Source organism: Callionymus lyra, chromosome 4, assembly GCF_982586985.1.
Source record: "Callionymus lyra chromosome 4, fCalLyr1.hap1.1, whole genome shotgun sequence".
NCBI lineage: Eukaryota > Metazoa > Chordata > Actinopteri > Syngnathiformes > Callionymidae > Callionymus > Callionymus lyra.
The window spans coordinates 3,691,216-3,706,907 of NC_141821.1; the positions used below are offsets into that span (position 1 = coordinate 3,691,216).

At 43.6% G+C, this 15,692-nt stretch overlaps 11 non-coding genes across 11 annotated transcripts; 8 read left to right on the forward strand and 3 right to left on the reverse strand.

Moving 5' to 3' along the window:
- The first annotated feature begins 3,706 nt into the window (after positions 1–3,706).
- Positions 3,707–3,812, forward strand: LOC148080592 (U6 spliceosomal RNA). Its single transcript, XR_015711190.1, has one exon. It is a non-coding gene; the product is annotated as a U6 spliceosomal RNA (small nuclear RNA).
- An 8,081-nt stretch (positions 3,813–11,893) lies between these two features.
- On the forward strand, positions 11,894–11,966 carry trnar-acg (transfer RNA arginine (anticodon ACG)). The gene has a single exon. It is a non-coding gene; the product is annotated as a tRNA-Arg (tRNA).
- A 277-nt stretch (positions 11,967–12,243) lies between these two features.
- On the forward strand, positions 12,244–12,316 carry trnak-cuu (transfer RNA lysine (anticodon CUU)). The gene has a single exon. It is a non-coding gene; the product is annotated as a tRNA-Lys (tRNA).
- Positions 12,317–12,870: 554 nt separating this feature from the next.
- Positions 12,871–12,942, reverse strand: trnad-guc (transfer RNA aspartic acid (anticodon GUC)). Its single transcript has one exon. It is a non-coding gene; the product is annotated as a tRNA-Asp (tRNA).
- A 176-nt stretch (positions 12,943–13,118) lies between these two features.
- On the forward strand, positions 13,119–13,191 carry trnar-acg (transfer RNA arginine (anticodon ACG)). Its single transcript has one exon. It is a non-coding gene; the product is annotated as a tRNA-Arg (tRNA).
- A 264-nt stretch (positions 13,192–13,455) lies between these two features.
- Positions 13,456–13,528, forward strand: trnak-cuu (transfer RNA lysine (anticodon CUU)). The gene has a single exon. It is a non-coding gene; the product is annotated as a tRNA-Lys (tRNA).
- Positions 13,529–14,082: 554 nt separating this feature from the next.
- Positions 14,083–14,154, reverse strand: trnad-guc (transfer RNA aspartic acid (anticodon GUC)). The gene has a single exon. It is a non-coding gene; the product is annotated as a tRNA-Asp (tRNA).
- Positions 14,155–14,330: 176 nt separating this feature from the next.
- trnar-acg (transfer RNA arginine (anticodon ACG)) lies at positions 14,331–14,403 on the forward strand. The gene has a single exon. It is a non-coding gene; the product is annotated as a tRNA-Arg (tRNA).
- A 277-nt stretch (positions 14,404–14,680) lies between these two features.
- Positions 14,681–14,753, forward strand: trnak-cuu (transfer RNA lysine (anticodon CUU)). Its single transcript has one exon. It is a non-coding gene; the product is annotated as a tRNA-Lys (tRNA).
- A 554-nt stretch (positions 14,754–15,307) lies between these two features.
- Positions 15,308–15,379, reverse strand: trnad-guc (transfer RNA aspartic acid (anticodon GUC)). The gene has a single exon. It is a non-coding gene; the product is annotated as a tRNA-Asp (tRNA).
- A 176-nt stretch (positions 15,380–15,555) lies between these two features.
- trnar-acg (transfer RNA arginine (anticodon ACG)) lies at positions 15,556–15,628 on the forward strand. The gene has a single exon. It is a non-coding gene; the product is annotated as a tRNA-Arg (tRNA).
- Positions 15,629–15,692: the final 64 nt, after the last annotated feature.

Here is a 15,692-nt window from a genome sequence, read left to right on the forward strand (position 1 = left end):
CAGAAAGGGCATTCGACCGTGTGGAATGGCAGTATCTATTCAAAATATTGGAAAGGTTTGGATTTGGTCCAACTATTATGTCTTGGATAAAATTACTTTATACAAGTCCCACCGCCTCAATTCTAACCAACACACAGAGATCTAAACCCTTCAATCTCAAACGAGGAACTAGACAAGGCTGCCCTTTAAGCCCCTTGTTATTTGATTTGGCAATAGAACCACTAGCTATAGCTTTGCGTAGCAGCAGTAATATCACAGGTATAAGTAGGAATGGCGTCGAACACAAGCTCTCCCTTTACGCAGATGACCTTCTGCTTTACCTATCAGACTTGAACTCGTCCATACCCTCATTGCTGTCACTTTTAACCCAGTTCGGAAGCTTTTCAGGTTACAAACTCAACTTGCACAAACGTGAACTTCTCCCTATTAACGGAGAGCAAAATATCACATGCAATCTCCCCTTCAAAATAGTCAACAATTATTTTACATATCTTGGCGTAAAAATCACAAGGAAACATAAGCACCTTTTTGAACAGAACATAATGAAACTATTAAATCAGGTAAAACAACAATTCGCGCACTGGTCCCCCTTATCCACATCCCTGATTGGCAGAATAAACTCAATAAAAATGAATATTCTCCCCAAGTTCCTTTATCTTTTCCAAGCCTTGCCAGTATTTATACCAAGACACTTCTTTAACATGTTAGATTCTGTCATCTCATCATACATATGGAAGGGTAAACCACCAAGAATAGGCAAAGTCCACCTTCAGAAATCCAAACTTAATGGGGGCATGGGGTTACCAAATTTTCTGTTCTACTATTGGGCTGCTAATCTTCATTGTATAACACATCTATTACACTATAGGGACAAAACAAACTGCCCCATGTGGGTTCAAATGGAGATAAACTCTGCCAAAGATATTTCCTTACCCGCCTTACTGACATCAGCTCTCCCGTTCCCTCCGAGCAAAATATCTGACAATACAACCGTCTGTCACACGGTAAGAATATGGCGTCAATTCAGGAAATTCTTTCAATTACACAGCTTTTCCCTATCTGGCACAATTACAAATAACCATAACTTCCAGCCCTCCATCTTGGATAAGGCTTATCAATAATGGAATAGAAAGGGCCTTTATAAATTAAAGAGTCTTTTCATCGACAACACTTTCAGCACCTTTGAGCAACTATCTAAAAAATATAACCTTCCCAAATCACATCTCTTTCAATACTTCCAAATTAGACATTTTCTGAAATCAGCAATTCCAAACTTTCCAAGTAAACCGGAAACTAATTTGATGGATGAGGTGTTGGACCTTCAACCCTCATCTAAACACCTTACATCTGTAATTTATGACAAACTGTTGACCACGAGACAGGCTCCAATTGAAAAAATTAAGCATGCCTGGGAACAGGACCTAAACATCTCTCTACCCGACGAACAATGAAAGTGCAAGATGGCACAATGTAAGTCTATATATATATAGATATATACTGTATATATAGATATATATATATATCTATATAAATATATACTGTATATATATACACTCGTGGACAAAATTGTTGGTACCCTCCCGTTAAAGTAAGAAAAACCCACAATAGTCATTGAAATAACTTGAAACTAAGTTTCAACAAGTATAAATTAATATTTTACTTAGCGACGAAAAACGTGATTACTTTAAAAAAAAGTAGGTACCTTCCTGTTCAGACTGATGTTGGAATCAAAAAAGAGGCTGTGTTTAAGCAATAAATTTGTGCCTTGAAATGACGCAAATGCAAAATGACTTCCTATAAACATCTCAGAACAGGCGCACCCAGTGCTCGAAAACAACTTGTTTCAAAATGACACAATTTGAATAGAAAAAGGAGTCTCAATTCCAATAACAAAAGAAGCTGGACGAAGAGCGCCAGGGAGGCATAAAAACAACTCCTTTCAAATGGCTAAAATCTAAATAGGAAACAACGCTCTATTCAATTTTAAAATACGCGCGTAAAATAGCGCCAGACCGGCTAACTATTCAAAATTCATCCATATGATAGATAAAACCTTCATCTTTAATAACATGTAGTTATTATATACAGAGGTTTGCAAATGTTTTTATTTTATCAAGGTTTAAAAGTCAACATGTCTTTTACAATGTATTTAAATGGCCTCATCATTCAAAACATGATTAAATAAAAAAGAACACAGTATGTTTCCAAATTAATTCATATGTTAGATAAAACCTTCATATTTAATAATATATAGTTATTATTCACAGAGGTTTGCCATTTTTCCTTTTATTGCTGTTAAAAGGGGTGATATGAGTAAAAATTTTGAAATGACGCAAATACAAAATGAATTCATTCTACACAAAATACGCCAGGTAAACATCTTCGAACAGGCTTCGAAAACAACCTGTATCAAAATGACACAATTTGAATACAAAGAGGAGTCTCAATTCCAATTAGAAAAAAAAAATCTGGACGAACAGCACCAGGGAGATGTAAAAACAACAGCTAAAATCTAAATAGGAAACAACGCTCAATTTTAAAATATGCACGTCAAATAGCGCCAGACTCGCACCCTTTCACAACCATTGAAAATGAACTGTGAAACATTAGGGATTTTTAGCAACAGTATCCGCGGCGGATGCGCGGGAGGCCCGGGTTCGGCCAATGCAAGCTCCTTTTGAGGATTTTCCTCCACACATTCAAACCAAAAGCATTTTCGTGCAGCATCCGAGCTTGCGCTCGTAGTGGAAGGCGAACATGCGCCACTGGAATGCAGGGTGTTTAATCAAATCCCTGAGACAGGACACTCAACTCCTGGTTCTCCTGACGCCGTTGGAACCTGAGAGTTAATTATTGTTAGATGTGTTACTTTGTCGTATTACTTGCCTGTGTACTTTTCAGGTCTGCATGTCTTCTTTTCCAGCACCAGCCGGCTCAACTGCTCCGCCGCATCTCTGACAAAGCTGTCGTACGAGCGGACCAGAGGCGTTCTCGACCGTCGCCAGCATGCAGTCGTCGTTCCAGCGCATCAGCGTATCACCTGCAGGAGATACGCCTGGAAATGCACATCCTTGGCACTGGTTCCTGGAGATTAAATAAACATGAGTCAATGGGCTTAAGCTGTGCAACGATCATGATTAATAAATCTCAATGGTTATTACAACGGTGTCTCGTCACTGTTAAGACTCGTAGCTTACCTGGGATGAACCTGTTTAGGTGGAGATGGAAGGACTCCAGGGACGTGGAGCCATGGGCACACCAGCTCCAGGCCTCCTTTTCCTCAGGGTGCATGTCTCCACGTACAGAGACATTAGCTTGGGGTCCTGGATACACAGCACGTGTCTCCGCTGCTCCTTCCAAATTTGCTGGATCCGCTCGTGGTCCAACAAATAAACGCTTTAAAGTGTCCTTTTTGCTCGCGCTGTCCTCCTCCGGCAGTGACGCGCCAACTCCCTCCGGCCGATGAGATGGTCGACGGTGTCCTCCGAGATGTCACCAACCCCCTGCGCCACCATCTCGTGCTTTTTTGGCACGTCGAAGGGCGGCAACGTCCTGCGGATCCCACTCGTAGATGCACCTCGAGAGGCAGACCATGAAAATGCCATAGAGGGGATGGGCCACCGTGGTGACACCGGCGGAGAAGCGGCGCATAAAGTTGAAAGTTCTCCACTGAGAGAGTCTGCACGTTTACAGATTGGCACTGGTCGTAACAGTTTGCTGTTACATCAATTAAAATTGGAACGATACAGAGAAGATTAGCATGGCCCCTGCGCAAGGATGACACGCAAATTCGTGAAGCGTTCCTTATTTTTTCATTTCGATCAGTGTGCGGCCCAGGGGATAGCACGAAAAGAGGGCAGGGCAGGAGTCTAAAGGTCGGAGGGGTAAGTCTGAAAGATCCTCGGGCTGGGTTTTGAGTAAAAGTGAGCTTGTAAGCTTGGGGCCAGGAGAAGATAGGCAGTGACTAGCCATTACTGCCCACACGCCAACGAGACCCAAGCACCTGAAGGCATGATGCCGCACGAAAATGCTTTTGGTTTGAGTGTGTGGAGGAAAATCCTCAAAAGGAGCTTGCATTGGCCGGGAATCGAACCCGGCCCCCCGCGCGGCCGCCGTGGATAATTGCGCTAAAGATCCCTAAAGTTTTCCCATTCATTTTCAATGGTAGTGAATTGGTATGAGTTGGTAGTGAGAATCAATACGATTTTCGGCCACTGGGTGCCGATTTGGCGCTATTGGACCCGCGTCTTTTAAATGTGAATAGTCATCGTTTCCTATTTAGATTTTAGACATTTCAAAGGTTGTTTTTACGCCTTCCTGTCGCTGTTTGTCCAGCTTCTTTTGTCATTGGAATTGAGACTCCTTTTTGGATTGTAAAATTGTAAATTTTGTCATTTTGAAACGTGTTTTTTTTCGATCCTGTCCGGAGATTTTACCTGGCGTATTTGTGTGTAGAATGAATGAAAAGTCATTTTGTATTAGCGTCATTTCAAAATTTGAACTCACATCACCGCTTTTAACAACAATAAATGGAAAAATGGCAAACCTCTGTGAATAATATTTATGTATTTTTAATGATGAAGGTTTTATGTATCATACGAATTAGTTCGGAAACATTTTATTGTACTTTGTTTTGTTTTGTTTGTCATGTGTTGAATATTGTAGTCATTTAAATACTGTGTAAAGACATGTGAACCTTAAACAGGAAGACAATACAATTGTGAAAACCTCTGTAAATAATAACTATGTATTATTAAAGATGAAGGTTTTAACCAGCATATGAATAAATGTGGAAACTTTATAGTGTACTGTATTCTTATTTTTTTTTTTTAATCATGATTTGAACGTTGTGGTCATTTAAATACATTGTAAAGACATGTGGACTTTAAACAGTATTAAAATAAAACATTTGCAAACCTCTGTAAATAATATCTATAAATGATTAAAGATGAAGGTTTTATCTATCATATGGATACATTTAGAAATATATAGAAATATAATATATAGATCTATCTATCTATCTATCTATCTATCTATCTATCTATCTATCTATCTATCTATCTATCTATCTATCTATCTATCTATCTATCTATCTATCTATCTATCTATCTATCTATCTATCTATCTATCTATCTATCTATCTATCTATCTATCTATCTATCTATCTATATATATACACACACTCGTGTATATATATATGTATATAGATCTATCTATATATAGATCTATATATATATCTACACAAGTGTGTGCAGATATATATATATATATATATATATATATATATATATATATATATATATATATATAGATCTGTCTGTCAGTCTGTATAAACACACCTTTAAAGGGAAATTGGATGACATTTTAGCGGTTCTTAAAATGTTTACTGTTTTGGATGCTTAGTGTTTCTAGTGAGTCCACCTTGTCTTTGTGTATATGTATGTCTATGCTACTGCCTGTCTTGGCCAGGACACTCTTGTAAAATAGATTTGTATCTCAATTAAATAAAGGTTAAATTAAAAACACATCTACTATTAAACTTTCTCACATCTGTTATGTGTTACTTACATCCTTATTTATAAATATTTTTTTATATATTTTATCAGTCACTTTAGCATGCTGTGAGTCTTTGGTATGTGTGAAAAAATGTTACATTAATTTACATTTTTCTCTTTGAAGGTAAAATGTCTAAAATCAACTTCTTTCCTGGAAGAGTGGCAGTTACCTTTCAGAAAGGTCCACTTGGATATCTGCGACAGGATCCAACTGATGCGGCCAAAGCCATAAAGAGTAACCCATCTCTACGAGACAAGTCTTTGCCCATTAAAGAAGGACTTGTGAGAGAATAAGCCCTCGTTGTGGTCCGCCAAAGGGGAGGCGATGCTTCTGACAAGACAGAAGTGTTTGGAGAATATGTGCTGCAGTTTGGCAAGTACAAGGGCAAGTCTTTTCGCTGGCTTCTTGAAAATGATGTTAGCTACACGCTCTATCTGATCAACAAGTAAAAGAAGGAGGAGGATGCTGGTGTGTTTGTTGCCGAAGGCCCAAGCAAGGACAATTTACTCTCCTTTATCAGTTATGCCCTCTCCTTTAAAGAAAAAAGCTCCCTCCTCGATTATGAATCCATGATGCCGGGAAAAAGGCCCGAGACAAGAACAGAGGACGACCAGCTTGTTGGCTTTGGTTTACAAGCAAATAAAACCTGGGGCAAGATTTGGGCAAACATAAAAGATGGCTTTGCTTCTATTATTTTGAAAAAAGCGTGTACCCCAGGCACAAAAATGCACAAGTTGCGAAAATACCTCCAAAAGAAACAGGAATCCATCTTAACCCCTGCTGTGGAACCGGCCTCAAATACATCCTCAGGTGTAATCGGTACATAACAGTGAATTCCTTGTACATATAACTTACTGACATTCCTACTCTAGTCGCAACAATGGCATGTCCAGCCCCAGAGGAGATGCAAACAGTTCAAGGGTGAATTATTAAATTAAATGTTGTTTTTTTCTCAGTTACATCGACACTGTCATGATTATTTTTCTCTTTTATTACCTACAGAGGAAACAGAGGCACCAACGAAGAAAACCGTTCTTATTCCCAAGGAGCTGATGTTTCTGTTACCAGAAGGAATTTTCGAAGTTGAAACTTCCACCCCTCTACCAGGTGGGCATGTTATCCATTTCTCACATTAACAAGCATAGCTATCTTTTTAAAGTCATAATCAGAATAGTGTATTTCATTCTTAATAAGTAATGTTGTTATTGTATTTCAGAAAGTTCATCACAAACTGAAACATGTCACTTGATTTACCTGTTGCTCATGCCACACTATTCAGAAACCAGTGCACCAACTCTGGCACACAAGGCCGTTGAACAGACAGCAACCAGCCAAAGCCCTCTGAAAAGTATGTTGGACATATTATCATCACATTTTTTATCATCAAATTTTATGATAACTAATCTGTCGTTATGTTTGTCCAGGTCAGCCATTGCCACCTGTTTGACCACGTCCTCAACCCACGACATTGGCCCCTAGACCTGTTCACACCAGCAGAAAGTCTGGATGAAAACAGAGTTGGAAGCCCTGGTTCTCTGGCCTGGGTCGACACCTGTCAGCAAAATAGTGTTGATCATTGAAGTGTATTATTAAATTGTTAAATTAAATTCTCCAAAATCCTGAAATAAAAAATAATCAATCCTCTTTTAAAAAACTTTCACAATAGGATTCATTTAACTGGAAAGAAAAATATAAAAAGAAAGAAATGTGTGGTTTTATGCTTTTAACATTAAACAGTTGAGCCCCCAGAGACATAAGGCGATGTAAAATATTACTTTTAATACTTAATACCTAACAACGTGATTAATTTAACAAGAAAGAAAAAAAAGATGTGTGCATCGGCCGGGAATCGAACCGGGGTCTTTATTGCTCCAACATTATTTAAATATTTCAACAGTTGGCCACCAGGTGTTAAGATGGAGAATTCCGATTGGCTGTTAGTATTTGGCATTCTGATTGGCTGTTTGTCTGTTCCAGGTATCCATGTTGGCTGCTGTTTGAAACCTCCCTGGACTACCTTCCTGCCCGGCTAGCTCAGTCGGTAGAGCATGAGACTCTTAATCTCAGGGTCGTGGGTGCGAGCCCCACATTGGGCGTAATTTTAACCCCACTGGACCCTTCAATTGTGCAAATGCCGTACGGGGGACTTTTTAGTGGATTACTTTGTCTTTGCGATTGGGAGCTTAAACTTAAGTGTCTCTGGATCCATGATCAAGAGGTTGGGTCCCCCTGTCAAAATGTCTATTCCTTCAATAACATCCGGCTATGTGCCTCAGATTTTTAAAGTTGCAGTAATTAAACCTCTGCTTAAAAAACCCACTCTCGATCCAGAGGTCCTCACTAACTACAGGCCTATCTCTAATCTTGTCTTCATTTCAAAACTTCTGGAGAAAGTGGTAACGAGTCAGCTCTGTGATTATCTCCAGGACAATGATCAATTTGAGGTGTTTCAGTCTGGTTTTAGGGAACACCACAGCACAGAGACCGCCCTGGTAAAAGTAAGTAACGACCTACTGATGGCCTCTGATCAGGGCCATGTTTCAGTTCTTGTTCTTCTAGATCTCAGTGCTGCATTTGACACTGTCGACCACCAAATCCTTCTACAGAGGCTAGAAAACCATTTAGGCATTCGTGGAACTGCTCTTAACTGGTTTAAATCTTACCTGTCGGATAGAAAGCACTATGTACATGTCAACCACCTCTCATCGACACACACTAAGGTCAGCTATGGTGTCCCACAAGGTTCTGTTCTTGGTCCAATACTATTCACAATCTATATGCTCCCACTAGGGGACTTGATTAGAAGACACTCTATACATTTTCACTGTTATGCTGATGACACCCAACTTTACCTGTCCATGAAGCCAGATGAAAGAATTCAGCTAACACAATTACAGTCCTGTATCACAGATATCAAGTCATGGATGACCAAAAACTTCCTCCTACTGAACTCGGAAAAGACTGAGGTTTTACTAGTTGGTCCGCAACATCTCAGACAATTATTAACTAATGATCTAGCTTTACAAAATGGACTTGCTCCTGCTACTAGCACCACTGTAAAGAATCTGGGTGTATGCTTTGACGAGGACTTATCATTTAACTCACACATAAAACAAATCTCACGGACTGCTTACTTCCACCTTCGTAACATTTCAAAAATTAGGCACTTCCTTCCTTTAGATGCTGCTGAGAAGCTCATCCATGCTTTTGTTACCTCCAGGCTGGACTATTGTAACTCTCTTCTGTCAGGCTGTTCTAAAAAGTCTCTCAGAACTCTTCAGCTCATTCAGAACTCTGCAGCTCGTGTCCTGACTAAGACTAAGAGGCGCAAACACACCTGTACTGTCTTCCCTACATTGGCTTCCTGTAGAATTTAGAATACAATTTAAAATCCTTCTCCTAACCTATAAAGCATTACATGGTCTAGCACCAACATACATTAAAGATTTAATCCAAACTTACCAACCCTCAAGGACCTTACGATCCCTAAACTCTGATCTACTAGTTATACCACAAATCTCTAAATGTAGATTCGGAGCCAGGGCCTTTAGTTTTCAAGCCCCTCTACTGTGGAACAAACTACCGGCTTCAGTCCGGAGGGCAGACACCCTCTCTATGTTTAAAAATAATCTTAAAACCTTACTTTTCGATAAAGCCTATAATTAACTTGACTGTTTATCTCTAGCTGTCATAACTAACAAAACTGTTTATCTTAGCTGCTATAGGCTGAGAATGCTGGAGGAGTTTTAGTTTTAGTTTTAGACACCGAGCTCTGTATATCCTTCTTTTCTCGCCGGGGCCGTTCTGGCTTGGCCGGTTCGGGTGTGGGGGTCCGGCGGGTGGGGCCTGTGGGTGCCTTGGGCCTGGTGGTGGTCACCGCTGGTGCCGCGATGGCCCCGTGCGCCGGCGGGGGGGTGGCCCGCTTCCGGGGGGTTTTTGATGGTGCGCGGGTGCTGGCGGGGGTGGCTGGGGTGGTGGATGGGGGGTTGCGCTGGGGGCGGTGCTGGGGCTGGGGGGTTGCTGGTCCCGCCGACGGGGTCGGGTGAGCCGTCGGGGGTGGGGCTGGGGCTGGCCGGGTGTTCTGGATGACCTTCCGGCCCCGATGGCTTCGCCTGGTCTGTGGTGGGGGGCCTGTCTTGGGGTGGGTGTCTGCTGCAGCAGTGGCTGTGGTCCTCTACCCGCCCTGTGTGGCATGTGCCGTGGTCGGGGGGTTTGTCGCCCTTGTTCCTGGGGGTTCGTGGCCGGGCTGGTCGGTCTTTCGGGGGCTTCCCGGGTGGGGGGGGGGCCGCATTGGGGGGACGGCGGAGGCATTGGGCGGACCCATGTTACCGTAGTGACCATGTACCGCCCATGCAAGTGCTGCTGTCCCCCTGGGTGATGCATGGTGGGTGGGGGCGGTGGCTGGGGGTCAGTACGTGTGATGGGCGGGGCCTCGGCACCTTAGAGACCGTGGACTGCCCATCGAATACTGCTGGCCCCCCAAACTTCCCTCATGGGGAGGTGGGCTGCGGCTGTTGGGGACGGTCTACAGTTCAAAGACTGGGGGCCGTTCCCGGACGGCTGCGGCCCCATTGCCCCCGCCCTGCCCGCACAACCGTGGCCCCCCTGTGACCCGGGGGACCTGGGCCGGTGCCTGGCCATTACTCCCCCGGGCTCATGCGGTGGCACTCAACCCGGCTACTGGCCGTGTCCGCAGGGTATTGGGGGGGGTTCCGCCGCCGCTGCTGTGGTGGGTCCCCATCTCCTTGACTCGGTCCCCTGCTATGGACTTGTTGGCGGCCTGACGGTCTGGGGGTCCTCCGTCGCCCGGCCTGGCCCCGGGGCCCTATCCCCTGACTGGTTCTTCTGGCTGCCCCTCTGCCCCGGTGCCTGCGCCTGGTGCCTCCCCCTCTCTGCTTCCTCGGTCGTCCTCGCCTGTGCTCGCCCTCTCGCGCCCCCGGTGGTGGTCCGCCTTCTCGCTGGTGTTTGGGGTCGGCCCTGGTGGTTTTCTTGCCTGCCGGGTCCTGGTCTCCCGCGGGTTCCTGCCGCGGCTTGGGCCCCTGTGTCTGGATCTGCTGTGCTAGGTATGTGCCCTCTGGCCTGGCTATTTCAACCCCCCCCCCCCCCTCTCCCCTCTATATATCTTCACCCGTCACCGGTGTCTGTATACCTGTGTATTGTCTACATTTGTCCCAAACCCACACCTTTTTATTTCTCTCCCGGAGCCCCAGGGATCCACCTCCAGAGCTGCTGCTGATCCAGGGATCCACCTCCAGAGCTGTTGCTGATCCAGGGATCCACCTCCAGAGCTGCTGCTGATCCAGGATCATCACCACGTCATCAGATCCCGAGTTCTCTCCAGCACCCCCATGGACCCTCCTACACTCTCCTCTTTTCTCTCACTATATCCTCCCTCACTCCTCTCCTTATCCATCTGTCTACCCCCCCATCCTTCCTCCCAGCCGGTCAAAGCGGCAGGCCGTCAACAATGAGTCGGGTTCCGCTCTAGGTTTCTGCCTTCTAAAAGGAAGTTTTTCCTCGCCATTGCTCACTGTACAGCTCACTGTACAGTGTTTTGTTTCTTGCTCTTTGTTGAATTGCTGGGATCTATTTTTCCTTAATCAACTGTAGTCTTATTTCAACTGTATAGTGTCTTGAGATAACTTTGTTATGATAAGACACTTTAAATAAAATTGAATTGAATTGAATTGAATAGTTTTGATCTGTTTAAAACTCACTATCTAAAAATTGGCATGATTAGTTGCAAAGGTATAAAGACTAAAGGTTGCACCAAGATTTGAACTCAGATCATAAGATCCAGAGTGCTAACCATTACACCATGGAACCATTAGTTTAACAGGTAGGTTAGGAAGTAGCAAGTTCATTTGATAGCAAAAGGATGTGTCTCCTGTCAAGGTTCATGAACCTTGTGGACCATAATCTCTTTGTTGAACTTCTTTGTATTGAGATGAGGATCTCAAAACAGGCTGGCAGAGTAGATACCACGACTTATGATGGTGGCCCGCACTAGTCGTTTATTCACTTGGGATAGTTCTCAATCTCCAAGAAGAGATGGCAGTTGTGAAGATTTGTAAAAACATGATAGAACCCTCCCCGTCGGTGAATCGAACCCCGGTCTTCCGCGTGACAGGCAGAGATACTGTCCACTATACTAACGAGGATTGGACTATATTGTAAAGCACAGAAGTGCATCACAAAATCCGTCCTGGAATTATTTTCAGATGTGCCAAACCTAGCCTACCCAAGGACTTTCAGTGTAGAGGAAAAAGCAGTTTGCTGCTGCAATTAACTGCTTTGGGAGAAAGAAGACATGGACCAATAGAAAAACATTCTGGCAGGGCTAGTGGCGCAATGGATAACGCGTCTGACTACGGATCAGAAGATTCTAGGTTCAACTCCTGGCTAGCTCGTACTCTCCATATTTTATTTGTCACAATGTTTTTTACCAACTTGCTGCTCTATTGCCCAGCTAGCTCAAAAGAACATTTGTTAATTCCCTACTATGCACCTGTTTGGCCTTTAATAGCAAGCAACATTAAGAGGGCAAAATGTATACGTCCTGGAGTTTTTAAAGTGGCTTTGAAATAGCCTGGCTAGCTCATACGGTAGCGCACCAGATTCTCATTATCATGGTCTGTTCGAGCCCCATGTTGGCTGCTGTTTGAAACCTCCCTGGACCACCTTCCTGCCCGGCTAGCTCAGTCGGTAGAGCATGAGACTCTTAATCTCAGGGTCGTGGGTTCGAGCCCCACGTTGGGCGTAATTTTAACCCCACTGGACCCTTCAATTGTGCAAATGCCGTACGGGGGACTTTTTAGTGGATTACTTTGTCTTTGCGATTGGGAGCTTAAACTTAGGTGTCTCTGGATCCATGATCAAGAGGTTGGGTCCCCCTGTCAAAATGTCTATTCCTTCAATAGTTTTGATCTGCTTAAAACTGACTATCTAAAAATTGGCATGATTAGTTGCAAAGGTATAAAGACTAAAGGTTGCACCAAGATTTGAACTCAGATCATAAGATCCAGAGTGCTAACCATTACACCATGGAACCATTAGTTTAACAGGTAGGTTAGGAAGTAGCAAGTTCATTTGATAGCAAAAGGATGTGTCTCCTGTCAAGGTTCATGAACCTTGTGGACCATAATCTCTTTGTTGAACTTCTTTGTATTGAGATGAGGATCTCAAAACAGGCTGGCAGAGTAGATACCACGACTTATGATGGTGGCCCGCACTAGTCGTTTATTAACTTGGGATAGTTCTCAATCTCCAAGAAGAGATGGCAGTTGTGAAGATTTGTAAAAACATGATAGAACCCTCCCCGTCGGGGAATCGAACCCCGGTCTTCCGCGTGACAGGCGGAGATACTGTCCACTATACTAACGAGGATTGGACTCTATTGTAAAGCACAGAAGTGCATCACAAAATCCGTCCTGGAATTATTTTCAGATGTGCCAAACCTAGCCTACCCAAGGACTTTCAGTGTAGAGGAAAAAGCAGTTTGCTGCTGCAATTAACTGCTTTGGGAGAAAGAAGACATGGACCAATAGAAAAACATTCTGGCAGGGCTAGTGGCGCAATGGATAACGCGTCTGACTACGGATCAGAAGATTCTAGGTTCAACTCCTGGCTAGCTCGTACTCTCCATATTTTATTTGTCACAATGTTTTTTACCAACTTGCTGCTCTATTGCCCAGCTAGCTCAAAAGAACATTTGTTAATTCCCTACTATGCACCTGTTTGGCCTTTAATAGCAAGCAACATTAAGAGGGCAAAATGTATACGTCCTGGAGTTTTTGTAGTGGCTTTGAAATAGCCTGGCTAGCTCATACGGTAGCGCACCAGATTCTCATTATCATGGTCTGTTCGAGCCCCATGTTGGCTGCTGTTTGAAACCTCCCTGCCCGGCTAGCTCAGTCGGTAGAGCATGAGACTCTTAATCTCAGGGTCGTGGGTTCGAGCCCCATGTTGGGCGTAATTTTAACCCCACTGGACCCTTCAATTGTGCAAATGCCGTACGGGGGACTTTTTAGTGGATTACTTTGTCTTTGCGATTGGGAGCTTAAACTTAGGTGTCTCTGGATCCATGATCAAGAGGTTGGGTCCCCCTGTCAAAATGTCTACTCCTTCAATAGTTTTGATCTGCTTAAAACTGACTATCTAAAAATTGGCATGATTAGTTGCAAAGGTATAAAGACTAAAGGTTGCACCAAGATTTGAACTCAGATCATAAGATCCAGAGTGCTAACCATTACACCATGGAACCATTAGTTTAACAGGTAGGTTAGGAAGTAGCAAGTTCATTTGATAGCAAAAGGATGTGTCTCCTGTCAAGGTTCATGAACCTTGTGGACCATAATCTCTTTGTTGAACTTCTTTGTATTGAGATGAGGATCTCAAAACAGGCTGGCAGAGTAGATACCACGACTTATGATGGTGGCCCGCACTAGTCGTTTATTCACTTGGGATAGTTCTCAATCTCCAAGAAGAGATGGCAGTTGTGAAGATTTGTAAAAACATGACAGAACCCTCCCCGTCGGGGAATCGAACCCCGGTCTTCCGCGTGACAGGCGGAGATACTGTCCACTATACTAACGAGGATTGGACTCTATTGTAAAGCACAGAAGTGCATCACAAAATCCGTCCTGGAATTATTTTCAGATGTGCCAAACCTAGCCTACCCAAGGACTTTCAGTGTAGAGGAAAAAGCAGTTTGCTGCTGCAATTAACTGCTTTGGGAGAAAGAAGACATGGACCAATAGAAAAACATTCTGGCAGGGCTAGTGGCGCAATGGATAACGCGTCTGACTACGGATCAGAAGATTCTAGGTTCAACTCCTGGCTAGCTCGTACTCTCCATATTTTATTTGTCACAATGTTTTTTACCAACTTGCTGCTCTATTGCCCAGCTAGCTCAAAAGAACATTTGTTAATTCCCTACTATGCACCTTTTTGGCCTTTAATAGCAAGCAACATTAAGAGGGCAAAATGTATACGTCCTGGAGTTTTTAAAGTGGCTTTGAAATAGCCTGGCTAGCTCATACGGTAGCGCACCAGATTCTCATTATCATGGTCTGTTCGAGCCCCATGTTGGCTGCTGTTTGAAACCTCCCTGGACCACCTTCCTGCCCGGCTAGCTCAGTCGGTAGAGCATGAGACTCTTAATCTCAGGGTCGTGGGTTCGAGCCCCACGTTGGGCGTAATTTTAACCCCACTGGACCCTTCAATTGTGCAAATGCCGTACGGGGGACTTTTTAGTGGATTACTTTGTCTTTGCGATTGGGAGCTTAAACTTAGGTGTCTCTGGATCCATGATCAAGAGGTTGGGTCCCCCTGTCAAAATGTCTATTCCTTCAATAGTTTTGATCTGCTTAAAACTGACTATCTAAAAATTGGCATGATTAGTTGCAAAGGTATAAAGACTAAAGGTTGCACCAAGATTTGAACTCAGATCATAAGATCCAGAGTGCTAACCATTACACCATGGAACAATTAGTTTAACAGGTAGGTTAGGAAGTAGCAAGTTCATTTGATAGCAAAAGGATGTGTCTCCTGTCAAGGTTCATGAACCTTGTGGACCATAAGCTCTTTGTTGAACTTCTTTGTATTGAGATGAGGATCTAAAAACAGGCTGGCAGAGTAGATACCACGACTTATGATGGTGGCCCGCACTAGTCGTTTATTCACTTGGGATAGTTCTCAATCTCCAAGAAGAGATGGCAGTTGTGAAGATTTGTAAAAACATGACAGAACCCTCCCCGTCGGGGAATCGAACCCCGGTCTTCCGCGTGACAGGCGGAGATACTGTCCACTATACTAACGAGGATTGGACTCTATTGTAAAGCACAGAAGTGCATCACAAAATCCGTCCTGGAATTATTTTCAGATGTGCCAAACCTAGCCTACCCAAGGACTTTCAGTGTAGAGGAAAAAGCAGTTTGCTGCTGCAATTAACTGCTTTGGGAGAAAGAAGACATGGACCAATAGAAAAACATTCTGGCAGGGCTAGTGGCGCAATGGATAACGCGTCTGACTACGGATCAGAAGATTCTAGGTTCAACTCCTGGCTAGCTCGTACTCTCCATATTTTATTTGTCACAATGTTTTTTACCAACTTGCTGCTCTATTGCCCAGCTAGC